We start from the raw sequence: 23684 nt of genomic DNA, 5'->3' as shown, positions 1-23684 counted from the left end.
TAAAGTAAAACCTATATTCTAAGATTTAGTCATTTTTTCCAATTGCCATTTTGATTCTGGAGTGCATACATAACAGGCTGAAGTATAACTGTAATGAATACAAGACATTTTGTGTCAATCCAGGCAAATTGCAGCTTATGTTCTTTCAGCATGAGATTCTCATTCTTTTTTATTGTTATTTTGTTTGCTATTGCAAAGGTGATGTAGAGAAGGGTTATAGTTACATAATTCAGATAAAGGGTACTTTTCTTTGTGAACAATGTCCCACTTTCCCTCGCTTTCTCCAAGTTTTTCCTCCCACCACCCCCCATAGCATAGCTCACTTTCAACATAGTATCCAGTGAGTACTACTGCTGTATTTGTTCATTCTTTGTCCCACTATATCTGTGCCTTCTCCCCTCTCCTACCAAAGAAATATTAATGAACAAACAAAAAGAGATGAAAACAAAAACAGTAACCAAAAAACCTCCTTTCCATTTCCTGCAGTTAATTTTGATAATATTATTTTATATGGTCAGATGCATATAGCTCTTGTGCCTATGTGAATGGAGTCTGTGGGCGACAATTTTACAACAGTATACAAGCACAGAAAGCTGATTCATCTGGCTCAATTTCCTTGCCTGTTAAAGCTCTTTGAAAACCACCTGACTCTACAGATGCACTTACTCCAGTCTACCTGGATCATCTTGGAAATGCACGGCATGCCTCATCACCATGTACACAAGTTAGTGAGCATACACATGCCTCACTACTGTCGGAAAATGGCAACGCCACATAATACAGACAGTCTTTGTAGGCACTAGTAAACCTGTAGTTATTAGCTCTAAAATAATCACTGACTTTTCTTTGTAATGGAAAAACACAAAAAAATAAAAATAAAAATAAACCAAAACTATGAATCATGGATATTTAGCACCTCTTAAAAGACTCATTTATTTCCAAACAATAAAAATCTACTAAGGCTATTTCCTGTAATATTTATTGAACTCTAGGGTTAGTCATGGCTACATGTTTATTTCTGATGACTTATAGAATCAGTGGTTAAGGGAAAAGAGATGTTATTCAAAAAAATGGTAACACTTCCTCACACACTAGTTTCGATCTATTCTTCAAAACATTTCAGTTTTATATATGGAGTGAGAGTAGGAGTAAAGCAAGTCATCAACCTGGCCACTAAACATTCTCCATCATGATCTTCCTCCCACTCCTGCCTACTCCTGTCTGCATTTGGGAGACTGGAAAGGAAGGAATTCAAGGTCACACAAGATGGTTCCGTCATCAGATAAAAGTGTCTGGGTCTCTGAGTCACCTCAAGGAACAATCCTCCTAAATAGAAATGTGTGTTTCAAACATTTTTTACTGGGATAAACTGAAATGAAGGGGTAGATGTCTGTTAAGCACTTAACTTTCCTAACAAACTGATTACAACATTTTAACTACATTTTTATTGTAAAAATACTGTACAGAGGGATTACAGTTACATGAGCAAAGTAATGAGTACATTTCTATCAAGCATTGTTACCTCCTTTGTTTTCCTCCCTTCCCTCCCACCTTCACAACTACAAACCTCCCTTATCCCCCCCATCAGCCTAAATTGTAAAGTTCATTTTTTAACATAGTGTCATGTACATCTCATTGTTACACTGGTTTTTATTCCTATTTAAGCATTTTGTTTTTTCCCTTCCCCTCCCCAAGCTAGAGAAGTGTATATACACGATGCAGGGCACCAACATCAAATACAGTAAAAACAGTGGTTATACCATGGGGGAGGAACAAACAAAGAAAGAAAAAAATCACAGGGTACATTATAAATACATTAGGAACAATAGCAAGCAAGAAAAAAAAAGACATATGTCCCTATCTTGGGGTTCATTTTGCTTAACATCATCTTATCTGGTCATATGTACATAGCTTTTGACCTTTTCTGCTTGTCCCAGACATATACTAGCTCTATTGCAACATTTTTTAAAACATCATTCAGATGACTATTTTTACCAAAGGATTTTAAGTGTCATTTAACAAATCTCCATGATTTTATCATAATTTTAATTATATTAAATGAAGTTTTGTTTTCTAGTTAAGAGCTATTACTTTCTTTCAAAAAGTCAGACTCTGTACTTGTTTTGAATGTCCTCTTTGTGATGTATTCAGATTGAAAAATTAGAAAACTCACAGAAATAGGAGTATACAGGGGATTTTATAAGGAAGCTGAAAAAGTGAGACCAATTTTGGACACTGGATCACTAATTGTTGAAGACTAAAATGGAGTCCGTCATCAAATTTATCTTAAACACTGGAGAAGATAGCAAAGGATTTTGCCAATCTTGAGGAGCATTTATTTTTGTTCTACTGTTTTATTTGCTTAACTTAAGGACATACTTCATTCAAATTTTCTCAGCTTCAGCCCCAAATCCTTTTTCAGTCCCAAGATCTATTCTAGAAAATCTCATTACACGTTCAACTTGCTTTAGGATCATCCAAGATGTGAGTTTCTCAAACATTCCTCATTTTTTATGACCTTGCCAGTTTTTTGAAGTGCTATTCAGTTTTTGTAGCTTTCACCTCATTTAAAACTTGCCTCATGTTTTCTCATGATTGAACTTGGGATGAGTTTATGAGAAGAAAACCATGGAAAATGTTATTGTCATATAATCTATAAACATGACTTATCAGCATATACATTAAATATGATCATCTGGATAAGGTGTTATTTGGTAGATACCTCCTTGGTAAAATGATTCCCAGTCTTCCATACTGCAATCTTTACAGAAACTCAGAATGTGCTTAATAAATAGGAAGTGATGTTACATAAAGTACTAAAAGTTTTCTTAAGGGGAGTATTTATATGTTCTCCCTGGTTTTTGCCTATTTATTCAATTGTGTACTTATATCACTTTAGGTTTATGGATATTTATTCCATACTTCAGATTTTAAGGCAATACTACTTCATTTTATGGCTCCAGCCTGCCCAGCCTTGGCCATAGGGAATTCCTTATATTGGCACATTTCTATTATATTATACGAGATGTGTCTCCATGACAGTGATTTCTGAATCAAACATGTCTCCAAAGAGCCATACTTTTTTATTTTAGTGCTAGATGTACCCATTTCTTCTAGACCCTCTCAAATAATAGAAGTACATCTATGTATGTATGTATGTATGTATGTATATGTCTGTCTATCTATCTATCTTTCTGTATATAGTCACCTGTATCTACATAAAGCTAAACATGAGTCTTTAATTGGTCAACCCATCACTCCAGTCTCATCATCAGAAAAACTTGAAGTGAATATTTCACATTGGAAGTGACACTGTGGCTCAAAGTGGTAGAGTCATAGGCTTTAACAAAAGAGCTCAGGGACAATGCACAGATCCTGAGTACAAGCCTGATTCATTCTTCCTGCTCCATGATTTCCATGGCTATGAGCATGTCCCTCTGTGACCTTATGTGAGACAAAGGAAGTCAGAGAAAAAGGCACAGCATTATCTTGATACAACAGACTCTACTGGTCTTTCTTTAACTCTTCATTCATCTCCTTTCTTCCCTCTTCCATCTCCTGCTTCTTTCTAACTTTCTGACACTATGCTCTTCAAGCAGGGTTAGAAAAAATACATAAGGGGGCAATGAAAATAGGGTGAGCCTATTCTTTTCTGAAACACATGCACCACCTCATAGAGACTGGTCACAACAGTAACTTCGCTCACATATGTAAAAAAATGTAAGGCAGTTGTGGAATACCATCACAGTGAGGAGATCGATATATTCGTTCATTTAACAAAAGGTGGATGTGGATAGGAGGCATCCAGATGGACTTCTGCAAAGCTATTTCCTCAGTACTCATGGCTTACTTTCTGCTGCATGATGCCATCTTCACAAAAGTTAATTCTAATCTACTATTCAGCATTTCGTGATCTAGATTGTCCAAGCCTGGATCCCAATCTGATGACCTGATTCTGTGCATGAGTAAATGCCTGCCTCCATTAAGTGTGCCCATGGCTGACATGGACAATAAATCTGATGACTCAAAATTCAAGATCAATTCGTGTTGATTTTTGTCGCTGGCCCATCTGTGAGGGTAAATAATCTAGCCTTTGATACATGAAAGAAGAGTTATTACATTTCAGCATATTTGTAGCCCATGACACTTTTAACTGAGCATATCTGTCTCTCTAGGCACTGCGCACTGACATGAATAAGGCCTTACCCTTTTTCTTAATGCAAGACATTCTTCATGGTGTTTACTGATTGGTGAGCAAGGACTGTGAGAGGTTTTACTTACAAGGAGATGCTTCCACAATCCTAACAGGAAAGCAGGAAATTCCAAGGTGAAAAGCAAGTAGGCCAAAGATATTCCAGACAATGAGGAGCACCCCAATAGAACAGATGCAACAGTGAGCATGGTGTCCTTGAGCACTGAGAGCAGTTCAAAGAAGGGACTCACAAAGTGACACTTTGGGGAGGAAAGGAAGAGAACTAGGCAGAGGCTAGTGTGGATAGATTTCCAAACTGTGATAGCAAGTTTGGAAATTGCCTTTGATGAGTAGCTACTGAAGAATATGGAGCTACAAAAATAGAAAAATGCATTTTCTTATTTTTATTTTTTGCATTTCAGATATGCACATATGACATTTTAATTTTAATAACCTCCTTTGCTGCTTTCTCTTTCCCTATCCCCAAATTTCCTATTGATCAACAATTGTCATTCAGGTTCCTCATGTCATCTTCATACCCAGTTGTAATAAATACATTTTTAAACTATCCTGACTGTAAACATTTTGCTGCTGAAGATTCAATCTCATAGACCATGAGAGTCCACTCAGAGCCTATCATGTTAAAGATAATTTCCACTTAGTAGGCAAAATGGCACACAATATAGAATCTCTTTTGACATACAGATTGCATATTGTTATCTTTTGAATAGGGAAGAAAGGATGAAGGGGAGGAGAGGGGGTCAAAGGGGAGAGGAAGGGAAGACAGGGAAGGGGAAGGGAGAAGAAGGGAAGGGGAGGAAAGGGAGGGGAGAGGGAGGGGGAGAGGGAGGGAGGGAGAGAGGGAGAGAGAGAGGGAGGGAGGCCTTTAAAGAAAAAGCAAGTGAAATTTTAACTGAAAGTCGTGAATCACTAAAAAAATATCATTTCTTCATACATTTTAAGTCTGGCTCTAAGCACAATATTGCTGAGTAAATTTTCTACCTCTTACATGAGATGTACTTACTTTCACATCAGTGAGATTATGAGATGCAGGATCTGTCTGAGCCACTTAATGTGAGTGGAGCGGTAATGGCAGCAGGAGTGTCTTTTTATGACACATCTATTGAAATATGGGGCTATGTTCAAACACTTCCTTAATGATATCCATTTACCCACAATACTAAGGAACTTCAAATAAGCTGTTTTAAATCTTGAGATTCAAATCTTGTGTCAAAACAACTCAAGGTGTAAAGTGAAAATCACCTTTTGGAAAATAATAAAGGACAGAAATTGGAAATCTGAAATAAATGATGTCAGCAGGGCCCACTGCTGCCAATGCTAAGCAACAAGTCCTCCATAATGGAGAGAGCTGTGTGATCAAAGTTCTGCTAGCATTGCTCCAGTGAATGTTGAACTAAATGTAATGCTGGAACAATACTCAATTAGCACTCTGTGTGAGAGGATCTGTGTACACACAGCAGCACCATTCCTGTTATACTCCCATCAGCTCATCTCAAAGCAGACACAGAAGGTATGGAGGCCAGCATTCCAACTAGGTACACACGTTGTCTAGTGGCACTGGGGGTTGGACTCAATTCTCTATATTGGTGAGGCAGATGCTCTACCTCTTGATTTATGCCTCCATCCTTTTTCTCCTCTTGCTTTTTTTTGAGGCAATGTCTGGCTTCCCTCCCCCCTAGTCTGGCTGTCATCTCTTTTTTTTTTTTTCTTGAGTCCATCTTTTTTTATTGTGAAAATAATGGCTGTCGTGACTTTATTTATGCTTCCCACCTTCCATAGCTGTGATACCTGGTACATGAATTAATGCTGTTTTTTGTTTTTGTTTTTGTATTGAAATAAGGCCTTGCAAGCATTTGTGATTGAGCTGCCACAAAACAGTAGCCATAGAACAGCAAGCCTCTCAAACTCAGCCTCCTGAGTAGCTGGGGTAACAGTTAACACAGCTGCACTCAGCTATTTATTGAGAGAGGATCACATGAACTTCTTGTTCAGATTAGTCTCACACTCAGTCCTCCGAGCCTCCATCTCGTAAGTAGTTAGGATTACAAGATGAGCCTATGGATCTCATTCAGAGTTTAAAAGGCTTATCTTGGCATGGTGATGGTGCCTCATACCTGTATTCCTAGCTACTGAGGAGGCTGAGATCTGAGGATTGTTGTTCAAAGCCAGTGTAGGCTGTAAAGTCCATCAGACACATATCTTCAATTAACTACCAAAAAGCCAGAAATATAATTGTGGTTCAAATGGCAGAATGAGTAAAAATGAATAAAAAATGCTCATGGATAATACCCAGGCCCTGAGTTAAAACCCCAGGACCTGCAAATACACAAAAAAGAGGCTTATATATGGCATAGATAAATTGTATCTCATCAGTGAAATAAACATTGTACTGACAAAGTAATTAAACTCCAATACCTCAAACAAGCCCCAAACACATCAATCTAATAGCTTATTCTGGATGTTAAATTACATGGAAGCAACCATGTAACTATCATAGAAACAGAAATGTTTACAAGGAAAATAAATAGCTGGGGAATAAAGGAACATATAACAAAATTCAAGCCCAAACTATTCGAGATACACAGAAAAAAATGCATATCTTAGGAAATTCAAACAAAGTAAAATGTTTTGAAAGAAAAAATAAGCCATGGAAGGCCTTATTGGTTGCTGTTCAAAGGATAAGGATATGAGCATAAAGTGCCCAATCTTGCCTCTGTATCAGACTTAACCAACTAATTCCTAGTGGTCAAGGCCTGGCATGTGTGTGTGTGTGTGTGTGTGTGTGTGTGTGTGTGTGGTGTGTGTGTGTGTGTTAGTAGTGGTGTATAACCCAGTTGTGATTTTAAAAAATGATGTGAGGAGGAATTGGCTGAGGACTAAACAGAATTTCTTGGCTGATTGGAGAGACAAATCCTTCTTTGACGTGATCATATTGCATGGTAAAGTCAGAGAGCAGTGTATGAGGTGACGGTGAATTGGCTTGGGGTACAGGATGGTTTTATGTGGTTCTGTCTCCTGTGTATATCACAGGAGAAACACTGTTACATCCTGGTCCCCCATACAATACACATATACAGCCCCATGGTACAGAAGTATCTAGGAATTCTCTTTTTGCCCTCTTGGTAGCAGTCTGCCTATCAACCCTTCTGGCAATGACAAGAAAGCATATGGAAAGGGCCACCTAGGAATGTGGAAATGTCATCAAGATCACATGCACGTTAGAAGAGAAATAAGAGTTTGAAGTCTATAAAGCCAGAATTTAGTCTGATGAAAAGCCCTCCAAATACTGGGTACATAAAGCCATGAAAGGAGGATCAGCTTCGACTTCCTGCGGTTCCCAGTACCATCCTACCAGCCTTGACCTACTGCAGTATACTCCAAAACACAAAACAAGTCTATTGTTACTACTTTTTCTCATATAAAACACTCTCAACTCTTCCTTTTAAAATTAAATTTTGGAATATTCTAACAGCAAGACCAGTAATGAAAGGTTCTCACAATGTTTGTTAGTCATCATTAAATGCATTTTGCCAAAAATGAAATTTTTGAAAATTTAATGCATATAAAACATGATCCATAGGATGAAAGAACTTATGAAATTTAGAAATAGTCAGAGTTTACTTCCTGATTATACAGAAGTTGAATTTATTGAAAGAAAAATATTTACAAATAAAAGTTATTAATACTGTGAAAGTGGACTGAATTATATAAATAAGCTGGAAAATATTATATTTCTTGTTGATTTGTACAAACTACTGACACCAACAAATATGATTGCAAACATGAAAGAAGCTCTGATTAACCACAAACTGATTAATGAGTGCCAAGAATTCACAGTATTGAGGACTAATTATTGCTCAGGAAACTTGTAAATTCGATGAAGGATAAGGTTGTGCATGAAAGAAATGTGAAATTTGAACTTAAAAATAACTTCATAAAATGTATATACATAATAAGTTGTGATAAAATTTCCTTTAAAAGACATTTAAGTATCATTGTAAACAAGTAATGTTGTAACATTTGCAATTGCGATTTACCCTTTGACAAAAATCTGAATTGCCATTCTATTATGTTCTATAGAAACTATGATAAAATTTTGTATATGGACAGGTAATCAAAGACTCTACATCCAAAATTAGGCAAGTAGAAAAAAAACTATTAGGAGGCATGTTAGGTAAGGGAGACAAATATGATTTAGTTTTCTGAATTGTTCAGCTTTTTGAAAACTTGGTTTTAGAGTGACTTTTATTTTTTTCAATATTCACATTTCTACCTGTTTTCATTTTCATAATTCTTTTTTTCCCCTAAATGAGACTCCCAAAAGGTGTCAACTCAGATAGCTCCTGCCACAGTCCCACGGATCTGTGTCTTGCTTCAGTAGTGGTTCTAAGAAACAGACCCTGGGACTACTTCTCTTTCCATCACCAACTGCCTTCAAATCTCTTCTCCATTCACTACCACTGACCCTTATTTTCTTGTCCATCTGTTTCTTCCAGGAACAACTGATGCCGTTTCATGTGTGTGTGTGGAGGTGGCGGGGGGAAGGTTAACTTAGTATCAATGACTTGCCATGACTTCCCAGATTCATCAGAATTATTCCACCGAGGTGCAGGTTACTTTCAACTGCCTAGTGAATCTTCGTCTGGGGACCTCCTGTACCTGCCTCTCTCTGGGCTACTATTTCAGTCGTGAGGATGTGGCTCTGGATGGCCTGGGACACTTCTGCGAGTTGGCAGCAGAGAAGCCCGAGGGCACTGCCACCATCTCCTGAAGATGCAGAACCTGCGTGGTGGCCGCGCTGTCCTAGGCCGTGCAGTCTTTTACTATGTGATTTTTGTTGTGGTTGTTTCCTTTGTATGTGCTTCCCCCTAGGGTATATCCCTTGTTGTCACTGTACTTGATTTTTGTACCCTACATCGTGTACATACATTTGTCTAACATGGGGAGGGGAAAGGGAATTAACAAAACTCTGAAACAAGGATGCAGGATGACCCACAATGATACCCACAAGACAGTATATTGGAAATGAACTTTACAACCTGGGTGTGTGTGGGGGGAGTGAGGGAGGTGGGGGAGGGAAGGGGTAATGGGACAACAACAAACGAGGGGGTAACAATGCTCCACAAGAAATTACTCATTGCCTCACTCGTGTAACTGTAACCCCTCTGTACAGCATCTTTACAATAAGAAAAACAAACAAAAACAACCTGAGTTGTTTTTGTAAAATCCATGGGAGCCGCCCTAGCCCTGGAGAAGAACCTGAACCAAGCCATTTTGGAAGGTCACACCTTGGGTTCTGCCGGCACAGACTCCCATCTCTGTGACTTCCTGGAGGAAGAGGTGAAGCTTATCGAGAAGATGGGCGAACACCTGACCAACCTCTGCCTACCTGCGAGTTTCTCTTCGAATGTCTCACCTTCATGCACGACGAGAAGATTCCAGAACTCAGCAGCCTTGGAGGGCCATCATTGCTTCCCTTGACGTGAGGGTTTCCAGCCGATCCTCTCCTTCCAGCCACGGGGCAGCTTCCTAACTAACCACCCTTGAGCCCTTCCCAAGCCTTGGACCAAATGAAAATAAAGCTTTTTGCAGAGAAAAAAAAAGGGGGGGGCGGAGGGGCGCGAACTTAAGTCTCTAATTTGCCTATAGGTGTTGTAGCACTTAAGCCACACTCCCAGCCATTTTATACTTCAGCTGTTTTTCAGGAAGGGCCTGAGTTTCACCTGTGTCTACTCAAGCATCTCCTTCACAGGTGCAGGCCACCATACCCAGCTTAAGGGTTGAAAGGAAGTCTTGTTAATTTTTAACCGGTGCTGGTCTAAAACCACCATCTTCTACAGGTCTGTCTCCTGAGCAGCTGAGATTAACAGGCATGAATCACAAAACCCAATTAGATTGAAGACATTTTTTTTCTTTTATTTTAAATTTTGGTGGTACTGGGGTTTGAACTTAAGACCGTGTGTTTGCTAGACTGCCACTGCCACTCCTATTACTTGGGTGACAGCCCCAGTCCTGATTATTTTCTAAATATTTTCGAGGTAAAGTCTCACAGAATTTTTTTTGTGTGTGTGGCCTGGACTGGCTTCAAATGACAATCTTCCAGATCTCAGCCTCCTTAGTAGCTTGTATTACAGATATGAGCCACTGGTGCCCAGCTTAACAATATGTCAAAATAATGACTATATAATTTAATTAGGTCAATTAATAAGTAAACTATAATACTTGGGAGTCATTGAAATGTATCTTATTGTTCAATAGTTCAATGGTTTCTTTGTATTTTGAATGAGAAAAAATATAATAAAGAGTAGATATAATATTGTTTCTACTATTTAGTTTACTTATTGATGTTCCATATCCTACATGAATACCACAAGTACCCAATTCTGCATTTTATTTGCAATCTCCATAACTGATTTTTGACAGATCTTCTGAAAGAATTCCTAATATAATATTTTCAAGAGTATATTGTTTGCTAAACTGAATTCAGTATTGCTCTGTGTCATTCTTGACATTTTCATAAAGTTTATAGTAAATGAAATTCTCTATGCTGACTTTCTTCTGAAAAACTGAAAAAAATAAAAATAGAATAAAAGTGATATTTCACAGATGTCTAGCTCATTTATTATTTTATAATAAACTATAATGTTTGATAAAGGTTAGAATTTTTAAATAAGGAGTATTTAAATTGTAAAATATTAGATCTAGGTAAAGATCAAGTTGCTGATTGGCAGCAAAGAAACCATTTTTAAGAGTGTAGGCTATGGAATATATCTGCCTGGATTTGTTTAAAGCTAAGCTCTGAAAATGCTAGTGTTCTGACTTAGTAAGTTATTTAACAATTGTATTTCATCATCCAATTTTAAGATAAGAATGGCAGTAGAATTTCCTGCATGAGGTTCTGAAGATCAAATCAGATTATTTACATTGTTTAAAAAGAATATGGTACATTGAAAACTCTAAGAAACTTATTGTTATTAGCTATGATTTTTTCTCTATCATATAATTGTTTTGGCAAGTACTTGAAGCACTAGACCCATTACTTGAATGATAAGAGAAAATATATGGTGTCTGTCTTGAGCACAGTGCATATTACACAGCCATTGTTGCTTTGTCATTATCACTATTATTTTATATATTATTAGATATATTATCCAAAATACATTTTCTTTATATTTGAAAAGAAATTTGAAATGAACATTTATTAAAACTGAATCAACTTTCCTCTGTTGACCATAAAGCAAAAGCAAGATGTATGCTCCCTTATATATTTTAGTTTAAGTTGGATTATTATAAAGAAAAAAAACAATCCAGTGTTCAATGTAGAAAATACTGCACTTGGGATTTCTCTGTCATTCCAGTACTATGTTCTAGCTTGTAAACATGTTCTTTGGAATATGAGCAGTTCCTAAATTCACAACATAGGTACAATGGAAGTATGCTGATCAAAGGATTCTAGAATAACATTTAGTGCACTGTAGGAGAAAGCTGCACAGGTTTTGCAAGAGCATGGCAATCTAGTGAATCTTTGGTATGTACTAGGTGCACTGGATGAAATTTACTGGTTGGGAGAGAGGTAACATAGAGGTGACATTTACTTCAATACCCCTGTCGCCTCCACTATGTATGTAACTAAATCAAAATGAATTATTTTTTACTTCATTGACTTTGACACATGTAATACACACACAAACAGAAAATATGTTCTTTTAGTTTTTGAGTTTTGGTTTTGGTTTTGGGTTTTGTTTTTCTGTGTGTGTGTGTGTGTGTGTGCATGTGTGCATGTGTGCGTGTGCATGTGTGTGTGTGTGTGTGTGTGTGTGTGTGTGTTTGCTGGTCCTGGGCCTGGATTCAGAGCATTGGTGGTCAAAGCTTACTCTCTACCACTTGAAGCACAGCTCCATTTTCAGCCTTTTGTTGTTTAATTTGAGATGAATCATGAGGACTTCCCTGGCTAGACTGGCTTCAAACAGCAATCCTTAGATTTCAGCCACCTGAGTAGCTAGAATTACAGGAGTAAGTCACAGGCGAATAGGCAGAAAATAGATTCTAATATCAAGGTTTATATCTCTCATACTGCTATAAATCAGATGACTGAAAAAGAACCAAACTGCAGAAAAGTGAAAAGAACAAGGCACCCTAGTTTCAGAAACAATGCCACCGCTTTTCCTACCAGCCACCTAATAGGCTTTCCTATGCACCAAAGCCCTTTAAGACTTGACATTAGAACTCCATGTTTTTACCTCATCTGCACTTCATTTTTAAATTTCATATTTTCACACATTAAACTGAATAATTATGGGTATGTATATTTGACACCTTTTTCTGAAGATGGGGAGTATATCTGTACTGTGTAAGAACTGAGCATACGACATTCCTGTCATGGGTAGAATGGATTCCTCGTAAGGTTAGATGACTGCTAAATGTGAAATGTGTCTAAAGATAAAGGCATATGTAAGTCAGAATAGGAGCAGCTTTTTTGTTCTCCTACACTCAGGAGTTTACATATATCAGCAGTATAACAAGCATTTTATACAAAGAAATGACTACTTCAGAAAACACCAATTTCACTCCATCTCTCTTCATTTCCTTTCAAGAACAAGCACCGTCTTCCACTAGGGGGTATCTTTGCATGTTTTGAAGTAAAGGATTTTCAAGTCTTTAAAAACCCTTATATAATCATGAGACATAGTGTTAATGACTCACTTCAATGAAGACCTCATATGAGTAATATCTTATAAGTATTCATTTGTTTTAACTACTTCATTTTTCTCTATCTTCACATTGGTGGAGGTATGTATATATCTAGTTCACACTTTTGTGCACTTGAAGCAACTGGTTGTTTCAGGTCATACTGTATTCACCAATTTTCATGTTATTTTCAGCTTGATTCTAGGATAGATGCACAAACCATAAGTATTCAGTTTGTTGTTACTGGTGTGAAAGCATAACTCAAAGCCAAAAACATGGATATAACCATGATGTCAAATATTTCCCCTTTCACTTTGCCATTTCTTTCCATTCTCTGCCTCCATCCTCACCCATTTTCTTTTCTATCACATGTTGCTTTAAGCTACAATTATTTAGAAATGGTATTACACAATATGTACTCTATCTACCGTCTTTCATTCTGAGTAAGCATCTGGAAATTATCTATGCTAGGTGTGTGTTCAGTGCTTCATTCTGTATTTGCTAAGGATCATTCCATTATGTGCAGAAGCATTTGCAAACTTCTTCACCTCATCTGATAGTAAGCATTAGAGTTTCTACTTTTTGACTATTATGACATTTCTATAAATAGTCATTTATAAGTCTCTGTGTAGACATAGTACAAGATATGTTTGATTCATTAAGAATCCATAAAAATATTTCAACATACTTTTTTCCTACTTCACTTTTTCACCAGTACAAGGGACTTTCAGTAACTCCACATCTCACAAAAAGCTGGTGTGTTGCCAGCTCTTAATTTAAGCTCTTTGAATACTGTGTGTCCAAATGTGCATTCCTGTTATGATTATTAATGTTGAAATATTTTCATGTCCTAATTGCCATCCTTTAGCCATCTTTACATAAGGATGATTCTATATAAATGATTTTAAATTGTCTATACTTTAATTGATTTTTGTGTTCCTTACTCAATATTGAGGACTCCTTAAACATACTTAATATGATTCAGTACACACACACACACACACACACACACACACACACACATCATTTGGACATACATATAATTGGTGGAAAAGTCTTTTTTCATTGTCATTAAGATATCTTTAAAAATAAATCTAAAGGTTTTACTCCTATAGAGAAGTCCCATTCAATGATTTGTTCATGAAATGTGCTTTTTGTATTTTATCTGAAGTCAAGACATTTAATACGGTTTCTTTGGAAAACCTTTCAGTCTTAGGTATCACAGTTGAAATATATTTCACTTGGAGTAAATTTTAGTATATGAGTTAAGTTATGAAGATTTACTTTACATATGCTATGTAAATTTGTAGGGGAAATTATTCATTCTAAAAACATCTACCTCTGCACCTTTGTTAAAACATCAGATATCTGGCTGGGTGCAGGTGGCTCATGCCTCTATCACTAGCTACTCAGTAGCCTAAGACATGGAAGTTGCAGTTTCAAAGCCATCCCCAAAAGCCTGTGAGACTTCATCTGAATTAATAACAAAATGCTAGATTAGAGGCTCAAGTGGTAGAGCACTAACTATGAGCAAGAAAGCTGAGCAATATGTCAAAGCCTTGATGTCAAGCCCAAGTGCTGATACCAAAATAATAATAATAACAACAATAATAATGATGATGATGATTATGATGACTCATATTCCCCTGGGGGTTATATCATTTTCTTTCAAACCCCAGTTTGGTAAAAGGCATGGTAGAATGAACTGAATGTACTACCTTCATTTTGCTTTCTGTATGATCTATGTGTAAATAGTATCATTACTTCCTTATCTGGTAGATAAATTTTAACTATGAAATCACATGGAGGTTTCTTTGGGTAGGTATCTCTAATTTAAGATATATTCATAATTAACCCCTAGTCTGTTTATGCTTTGAACAATTTAATCTTATTAGAAAATCAGTTATTTACTGTCACATAATCTATCCTGTAAATGCTCCATAATTTCTTAAAAACAAAAGCATTCATTCTGCTGTTATTGTGATGAGTCCTATAAATACTCATTAGGTTCAACTTGATGACATTTTTACTCAAGTCATCTATGTCTGTACTGATTTATTTTTTGCTTTATCCAAGAAAGCATTAAACTATCTATTTATAATATATAATAATACATATTCATTTATTTCTCATTGAATTTCAGTCCAGTTTCATTTCCTGTGTTTCCATGTTCATTTATTAGGTTTATAGTTACATTCTCACTAGATTTTATAACTATATCCTAATACAATGAGCTTTTTATGTTTAGTGATATATTGACTCTCAAATCTACATTTTCTAATATGAATATAATAATTTTCATTTTTTTGATTACTGGAAATATGGTATATGTATCCAATCCTTTTAACTTACTTCTATCTTTGAAGTGTTTTATACAAAGCATACAGTTAGCTATTCCTTTTATAAAATAGAATATAATAACCTTTAGAATTCAGTTTTCTTATACAGTAACAGTTATAGTTGAAATAGTTAAAAAAAATTACTATTATAATTTTTTCTCCCATCTACTCTGCTTTTAAGCTTGTTCTGTCTTCTTTTGTGTTGATTACTTCTGTTTATTGTATTTTATTTGCTTTGTGAGATCATTAGCACTGTTTGATTAATGTAATATTTGCTGTAGGATTTACAACAGATTTCTTTAACCAATCTCAACCCATGTTCAAGTTTTAGAGTAGATTATAAGAATAATACATTAACAATTCAATTTTCACAGACTTTATTTTATTGATACACATTTTGCTTTGATGTGTTTTATGTGCTTACTGCATATGATGGTTTTTTCCCAAATGTTCAATTATATTTTCATGAAATTTAAACAGAAGTCTTTAATTTTTATCCATTGTATTAATCACTTTATTACCACTTTAAAAAATAACTTGTCACATTGAGCCTGGAAGGTGGCTCAGTGGTAGAGTGCTTGCCTTGCATGCTTGAGGCCCTGGGTTCAATTCCTCAGCACCATATAAGCAGAAAAAAATGACTTGTCACAAACTACCTATGAAGTAAGGAATAGATTGTTTAGCATGGCATTGAAGATTCTTATTCCAATATTGAGCGGCTTTATTACTTTGATTGCTGTTGAGTGTAGCAGATGGTGAAACCATGTCCGTGTGTGAGAAAAGAGTGACCTTATGAATTCATGAAGAGAGACAGAGACCAGTGTCTCACTATTCCTTCAAGGATATGCCCCCAGTGACTTCTCAAGGTCAGCCACTATGCTTTCTTTCTTTCTTTCTTTCTTTCTTTCTTTCTTTCTTTCTTTCTTTCTTTCTTTCTTTCTTTCTTTCTTTCTTTCTTTTTTTTTTTTGGAATCCTGGGGCTTGAACTCTGAGCCTGGGCTCTGTCCCTCAGCTCTTCTGCTTAAGTCTAACACTCTACCATTTGAACCACAGCAGCAATTCCAGTTTTGTGAGTGTTTTATTGGAGGTAAGAGTCTTACAGACTTTCTTGCCCAGGCTGTCTTTGAACCGTGATCCTCAGATCTCAACCTCCTGAGTAGCTAGGATTAGAGGCATGAGCCACCAGCACAAGTAGGCTTTATTTCTTAAAAGTTACACAGCAACTTTTAATTCCACCTCTCTAGGCCCATTCCTTTATTTGTTTACCAATGGAGTACACCAATCACCCAAACTATAGTACCCTTATAGCCCTTGCTCTTCACCCATCTGTGTCAATGCTAATTGCCATCTTGTCTCGCTTTCATTTGTTATAGAATACATGCTTAACAAATCTTTCAGCAATGATCCACGTAGTGATCATATCAGTTGCCTTTTATATGACTTTTTAAAAAGCTTTATATTGTCTTCATTAAAAAAAAATCACAACTTTGGTGGGGGCGGGGGATGGTTATGGAGGTGAGAGGGAAGGGATGGTAGGGGAAAAACAGAGGAGGCAACAATGCTTGAAAGGAAAAGTATTATTACCTTGCTTATGTAACTTTAAACCCTCTGCACAATATTTTTATAATAAAAAATTTAAAAAAACATTTCCTATCAGAGAAAAAGATCATAGAGTGTAGAAGTCTATGATGAATTTTTCAGTACTATAAATATATTATTCTATTTTATTCTCTCATATATTGTTTCAATTGAAATATATGTTGGATTCTGATCATTACATGGCACAAAATGTCTTTACATTTTCAACTGGCTGCTTTTAAAATAGTTTCAAAAGTGTTTATCTTTGGTTTGGGAAGATTTTTTTATGATACCACTTTTGAAATAGTTCTCTTATGTTTCTTATGTTGTGAGTTACTTTAATGTTTGGGTTTCTGAGTTTATAGTTCTTATCAAATTCAAACTATTTTTGGACCTCACAGTTTTAAAGTACTTGCTATTGTTCTATAGCTACTAAAATTTTTCTAGTTTGGATTTACTTTTTAATTTCACTATGAAAAATTTCAATTGCCATGACTTGAAGTTCCTTACCTTTATATTTTGCCATGTCTAATCTATTACCTGTACTATCCAGTACATTTTTATCTCATATATTGCAATTTTCATCCCTATTAAAAAGTTGAGGCCATTTAAGATTCTTCTCCATGTCCATGTAATCATTAAAACATCTGGAGTAGACTTTTAATAGCTATTTAAGTGTACTTGTCTGTTAATTCTAACATCTCTTCAGCTATAAAACAATTTCAGCTATAAAACAATAATTGATATCTATCCTCATTATGAACTATTCTTTCTCGTTTCTTTGCTTACATGGTAATTTGGACTAAATGAAAAATATTTTAACTTCCATACCTGGTTGGTTTCAGCTTATTTTGGTATCTCTATAAAAATTATTCAGCTTTATTTGACATAGCTGTTGCTTGAAACTGCAAAACCCAAATTTTAGGGTCTTGAATTTGATATTCATTAGACAAACCCAAATGGGTTAATTATTTGCTACCACTGGAGTAAGGCTCTCTCTGTAAATCTAATCACTTATAATTGTTGTTTGAAATTTTTGTTTGGCTCGTGTTAAAGTTAATATTAAGTGTGTGAGTTCCAAATATACTCCTAATCTTTTTTGAGGGGAGCTTTCATCAGATTAATGTGTCAGCCTCACATAATGACTATTCATCTTATTACAAGAGGAAATGTCTCTGTAGGGCTTTAGGTCTCCCTCCTCTCTCATATGAGTTCTGTCCTATACACAAAAGATACATTCTCGTTTCCATAGATGTTCAGTACAGTTTATAAAATCAAGTTGTCCACTAGGATCTAACTGTAATATTCTTCCTTCTGTGTGCCCCCAAACTCTGAAACTGCAAAAGTTATGACATTATGTGTCATTGTTCTTATAGCCAGGATCATTATATATTAATACCTAATGGAAGTTGTCTTAAAAACTATTGTCTCATGAAATAGCTTCAAATCTTGTCTTTATTATCTTGGCCAGAATTAATGAGTTGAATGGATGAAGAAAATGTGGGACACACACACACACACCCACACACACACACACACATGCAGACATGCACACACGCACACATGCACACACATACACTGGAATTTGGTGCTTCCATCAGAAAGAACGACACTGCCCGTTTCTTAGGAAATGGAAAGACTTGGAAAAAATTATATTAAATGAAGTAAGCCAGGCCCAAAGAAACACAAGCACACCCCATGTTTTCCCTTATTTGCAATAGCTAGTATATATCTAGGATAATCTTACCAGACAAGCAGAAAAAAGCTATGTACATATGAACATATGAACATGATGCTTAGTGAAATTAACCCCAAGATAGGGTCACAAGAAGTTTTATCTTTCTTGCTGTTCTTTTAAAATATATTATGTGATTTTTTGTTTCTTTTGTATGTTCTTCTTCCATGGTATAACTCCTGTTGTCACTGTATTTGATTCCGGTACCCTGCATCTTGTATATATATATATATATATATATTTCTAAATTGGGGAGGGGAAAAGAAATAACAAAATGCTGAAACAAGGATTCAGGTTACCCCTGGTAACAATGAGAGGCGTACAAGACACTATGTTGAAAACTAACTTTACAACTTAGGAGGTAGAGGGAGGAGTTGGGAAGGGGTGGAGAGAAGGGATAATAGAGAAAAATAAAAGGAGGGCTAACAATGCTGGATAGGAAATGTATTCATTACCTCATTCATGTAACTGTAAACCCTCTAAACAGTATCGTTACAATAAAAAAAATTAAAAAATAAATAAAAAAGAAGTAGTGAGTTCCACTAGATGATTATATATACAAAGAGAAAAGAGTAGAGGAGGAAAGAAGTGAAGGAGAAAGAATGGGGAGGAATCAGGGAAACAGGGGAAGAATATGGTTTATTTAGATATGATAAAGCCTGCTAAAATCACATTGCTACACGTGTCTCTCTGACTTCTATCTCTACAGTAGTTGACCAAAAACTGAACTTTAGGATCATAGAGTTCATACCCTTTTACTTGACCTAAAAGACACTTCCCAAATCAGTTTCACAGGTCTATGTTATCACCTGCTATCCTAGAAAGCTTTTCTCACGTTTTCAGACATACTTTATCCTAATCTGAAAACTTGCTTTGTCTTGATATTTAGTTATTTCAATGCACAGTTTTTCTTCTGAAAGTTGAGTTACTAAACTTTGAGCATTTTTCTTTTTATTGGCATATATTAATTGTAAATTACTGTCATGGTTTCATCTCTATATAGTTGGCACCTTGATTTATTCATTCAATTTTCATTATTTTATCATTTATACTATTGTTTTGAAGTTTTTTTGTGTCACAAGAGTATAGGTTTCCCTAGTATTTTCTCTAGAACATAAGCTTATCTTTTCACTTAGTTTTGGGATAGCAGATTTTAGTATCTAGAAACATAGCTGGATATCATTTGCTGACTCAACATCTTGTCTTGTTTTGGTTTGCCTTTTGTTGTTTGTCATGGGCCTTGAACTGTGGGCCTGGGTGCTGTCCTACTTTTCCCCATTTTCCCCCATTTTCTTCTACTTTCTGTCTCCCCCAATCTTCCCCCCCAAGCTGTAAAGCTCATTTCCTGCATATTGTCTTGTAAGTATCACAAGACATTGGTTTGTCCTTTGTCCTTTGTCTCACCATTTTGTTATTCCCTGCTTCCCCAATTCCAATAAACATATGTACAAGCCACAGGGTACCAAAATAAAATATAGTGACAACAGGGGGTAAAACAAAGAATAAAACAGAAAAGCAAATACCTTCACATAGGGCATTAAAAACAACAAAAACAATTAAATACCTCTTGTTTCCATATCTTGGAGTTCATTTCACATAGCATCATCTTATTTGGTCGTATCTACATAGTTACTGAGCTACAATGAGGGAAACCTTAGAGTCTATGTTTCTTTGGGTCTGGCTTCCTTCAATTAGTATGATTTTTTGAAGTCTTTCCATTTCCTTATAAATGAGGTGATGTTATTCTTTCTGATGGAAGCACAGATTTCCAATGTGTATATATACCACATTTTCTTGATCCATTCATCTACTGAGAGGCAGCTGGGTTGGTTCCATATCTTAGCTATGATAAATAATGCTACAATGAACATGGCTTTGCTGGTAGCTTTAGTATGGCCTTGTTTGTGGTCATTTGGGTAAATGCCCAGACATGGAATTGCTGGGTCATAGGGAGCTCTAATTTTAGTCTTTTGAGGAGCCGCCATACTGGTTTCTAGAGTGGCAGAGCAAGTTTATACTCCCACCATCAGTATTGTAGCAGGCACAGGTGGAAACTTTCTTAATAAAGACCCAGAAACACAACAAAGAATGGTTGGACAAATGGGATTGCTTTAAAGTGCAGAGCTTCTGAATGGCAAAGGACATAGCTAGCAAGATAAATAGAAAGCCTACAGATTGGAAGAAGATCTCCACTAGCCATACAACAGACAGGGGCCTCATATCTGAAATATATTGAACTAAAAAAATCCCCTAAATAACAATCATGTTATTTTAAATAATTTTATGCTCTAATGAGCAGCGTTAACATGACATCTAATATAAAACCTACCTTGTATTCCTGAGGGAAACCTTACATGGGTTTTGTACCCTTCAGCTTTTTCACGGCGCTTACCTCTACTCTACATGAAGGATAGTCACACTGAGACTTGTATATCATAGCCTCACTGCCACACAACCTCATAGGTTAAAAGTCTGTATTTTGCTTTCCAAAAGCCATTCAGAAACATGTTTGCTTCCTTATTGCACTGTTTATTGCATAATGAATATTCATATCGCTTAATGCTGCTATCATGCTTAGATACTCTGGAGGCAGTTTTTGCAATTCTGTGGTTCCACAGAACTTTTGTTTGTCACAGCTGACACCTGCAACTCATCTTTGGTGGATGCCGTTTTGGGAGCTTTCACACTTCTACACTATCCTATGTCTCACCTACTAGGGATGACTGCAGAATATGAATAAATAGATCTTTAGGTTCAGATCAAGGTAATCCTGAGGGAAACTCAAGTAACTCCACAAGTTACTCTCCCCTGGGAGGTGGAATGAGCTCACACACTTTTACTATCTCTTATCAGTTATCCAAGGAACAATCCCTTAATAAATCCAATGTTCCCTAAGTGTCCATCTCAAGGAAGTCAAACTTAAGGAACAGCATTATAAATAAGAATGGTTATCCCAGGAAATATATATTTCAAGGATTTCTAAAAACTTCTTCTAAAATAATTCTTAAATTTATATTTCTTCTTTCTTTTTAGTAGTATTGGGGGTTGATCTTAGGGCTTTGTTTTTGCTGGGTAGACTTTATCCCTTGAGCCATGTGTCCAGGGTCATTTTTGCTTTAATTCCTTAATAGGATCTTACAATTTTGCTCACAGCTGGCCTGGGATGAGAAACTCCCTACCTATACTTTCCATGTAAATAAGATTACAGATGTGACCCACTCTGGTTACTCCATTTGTTGAGATGGGATCTCACTAAAATTTTGCCCAAGCTGGCTTCAAACTATGATCCTCATGAAATCTGTCCTACATGTAGCTGGAATTATAGGTGTGACATCTAGAATCCATAAATTAGTTTTTCCAACAGCCAAGTGCATTTTTCCTTTTTCTTCTATAACAGAGAAGATATTGGGCATATGCATGTAAGTATGCATATGTATATACACATTGAAAATGACAGAATGTTTGCACTTACCTAAAAATATATGTCAATGTAATGGTATTAGGAGGTTTTACCTTATGCACATACATTGTCCTTAAGGGTATAACCCTCATGAACTGGATTAGTGTCTATTCAATAAGAAACACCAGGATGAGGCTCTCCTTTCTATCAAAATATCAGATGGGTGCCCTCACCAAATAACAAGCCTCCAACATCTTAACCTCATATCTACAATTGTACTATTCTGTTCTAGCAACACAAACCCACATTCATACAAACATTTAACAAGTCTTAATTGAAAAACAGGAAATTATTATTTATTTGATCACTAATAAATTTGTTTATAATATATATTTACAAAGCTGTATGTTCAACAAAGTCTAACCTTATTGCATGAATTCAACCCCCACAACTTGTCATATGTGTTCTGTTAATACTTCAAAACAGTACAACTTTATTATGTTATATAGTAAATTATATGTTGTATGATGCTATCATTGTTGATACATAGCACTATATATTTTTAGAAACCCACAAGATGCACAATACCTAGAGTGAATCCCAGTATTAATCTAGACCTTACATGACAAGGATACATGAATACAGGATCATCAAATGTAGCAAACGTTACAGCTCACTGGGTCTAGAAAACTGTGCATGTGAGGATGGAAGGTTATAACCTTGCACTTTCTGCTTACTTTTGCTATGAGCTTAAAAAGCTGCTCTGAAAAAATTGTTATCAATGAAAAACATATTGAAGAGAGTCAATTCATTGCACAGTTACAAAGTATACTGGGGACTTCAAGTGACCTTTCAGACATGAAGTGAACTTAGGGAAGCTAAGCTTTCTAAGAAAAAAAATCAAAATAGAAGTTTTGTTTCTTCTCTCATAAAACCATATACATATGGACATAGATAGATTATTTAATAAATGATTGACATCATACCATCAGAGGACCAATGATGTTCTCTGTAGTTCCATACAGAAATGATACCTTGCGAAACAGCTACAATTTAATAACACTAAGAAAAGTGATCTCATTCACTTCTTGGACTTATATTCCATATTACTCGCCAGGAATTATAAATAATTTCCCAGAACATACTTTGGTAAGTCTTTCCTGCAAGAAAAGATCACAAGAATAACCTCAGTTTATATAAGAATAAACTCAGTTTATAGGTCAAGACTGTTCTCCATAGAGCTTAGACTAAGCTAAAAAGCGAATCAGCCTTGTGCTCACTGCTCTTTGGACAGGAGTGTTAGCTAAGAATGGGGGAAATTGACGCTTTTTAGCATCAATACTTGACACAAACATTTAAGGCAGATACAATGGAAGGCCGCTTAATTTTTTTCAGGCACTCTTGGATAACTTCTGCTGTTCAGGACTTCCTTCCGTATTCCTCCAACTTTACTGTTGCTCTTCCATCGCTCTTCAGCACTGGTCAGCAAAGCTTTGATGATTCTCTCTTTCTTCCTGTTCTAGTTTAACATTCCAATGTGCTTCTATACCCAAGGATTTATCTCTTAATATTTACTTATTTAAATGATAGAAATTATTTGGAAATATAGAAATGTTTTGTCAGTTGCCTGATTGCTCCTTCTTCTAATGCTATTTTCTTACTTTTATTCTGGCCATGTTCTGAGAAGAGTTTCTTAGTTGTTTTTGTAGTACCTCACTCTAAAACTCATTT

The 23684-nt window shown here is 35.9% G+C and overlaps 1 protein-coding gene and 1 pseudogene across 3 annotated transcripts in view; one reads left to right on the top strand and one right to left on the bottom strand.

Moving 5' to 3' along the window:
* Positions 1 to 23684, bottom strand: part of Ctnna2 (catenin (cadherin-associated protein), alpha 2) — a 1112116-nt gene that overhangs the window by 984968 nt on the left and 103464 nt on the right. The gene's annotated exons all lie outside the window — the stretch shown is intronic.
* LOC105997394 lies at positions 8784 to 9694 on the top strand (annotated as a pseudogene).

Source organism: Dipodomys ordii, unplaced genomic scaffold, assembly GCF_000151885.1.
Source record: "Dipodomys ordii isolate 6190 unplaced genomic scaffold, Dord_2.0 Scaffold144, whole genome shotgun sequence".
NCBI classification, from domain to species: Eukaryota; Metazoa; Chordata; class Mammalia; order Rodentia; family Heteromyidae; genus Dipodomys; species Dipodomys ordii.
Note: the sequence above shows the minus strand (reverse complement) of the source record. Positions and strands in the feature narration are given on the sequence as shown.